The 760-nt window shown below is 67.6% G+C and overlaps 1 protein-coding gene across 1 annotated transcript in view; it reads left to right on the top strand.

Annotated features, from left to right (window-relative positions):
* Window positions 1–318: 318 nt before the first annotated feature.
* FBXL16 (F-box and leucine rich repeat protein 16) overlaps window positions 319–760 on the top strand; it is a gene marked incomplete in the record, with an annotated part of 21590 nt that continues 21148 nt past the window's right edge. The window contains 1 exon segment of the mRNA XM_014586985.2: window positions 319–594.

The following is a 760-nucleotide window of genomic DNA, read 5'->3' as shown; positions in this document are numbered from 1 at the left end:
TCACTGTGTGTGGCCTTGGACAGGCGCTGGGCCCTTGGCTCTCAGTTTCTTCCTGTATGCAAGAGGCCCACGACAATTCCCACGGAGCCTGCGTGGGTGCTGCCTGCACAGCCCTCCCTCACCAGGCTGTGGGCCTGCCGAGGGAGCTCTGGTCCCCAGCCGGCCCGCAGGTGGAAGTGAAAGGCAGCTGACACCACTGTGCAGGGTGGCCTGCAGGAAGAGGGGCCCCAGCTCCCAGTGGCTCCCAGCCGGGCTTGGGCCCTGGGCCAGCAGCAGCTCCAGGGCGACCTCGCCCTCTGGGCCAAGACCTAGGTGCCTGCAAAGGGCCACGCAGACAGGAGATGCCTGGCTGCTGGCCAGGGTCAAGGTCGCCCAGGATCATGCGCAGTCCCACGGTACACCCACTCGCTCACGACCTGGGCACAGGCTAGGACCAGCTGCTCCACGCTGCCGGGCTCCTGGGTCAGGCCGCTGGGGACAGGACGGAAGGCGCTGATGCTGGTGGCCTGTGTCCCGCCCAGCACCTCCTCCGATCGCCATCAAAAGCTGGATCCATTCTGGAGGAGACAGGCGCGGCGTTTGGACTTCCAGAAGGTCAGGGGTTTCAGTTTCCCGCCAGAGCGCACCCCACCTCCTGTGCTCCTCAAAGTGGAGCGCACCCCGGGCTGGTGGGGTAGCGAGCGCGCGCCTCCTCGCGGGCGCGTGTCTGCCGCTCCACCTACAGCGGATCTTCGAGAACCAGCGGCCCGCGGCGCGCGTG

Source organism: Tupaia chinensis, unplaced genomic scaffold, assembly GCF_000334495.1.
Source record: "Tupaia chinensis unplaced genomic scaffold, TupChi_1.0 Scaffold000178_1, whole genome shotgun sequence".
Taxonomy (NCBI): domain Eukaryota; kingdom Metazoa; phylum Chordata; class Mammalia; order Scandentia; family Tupaiidae; genus Tupaia; species Tupaia belangeri.
This window is presented reverse-complemented; position numbering and strand designations above follow the sequence as displayed.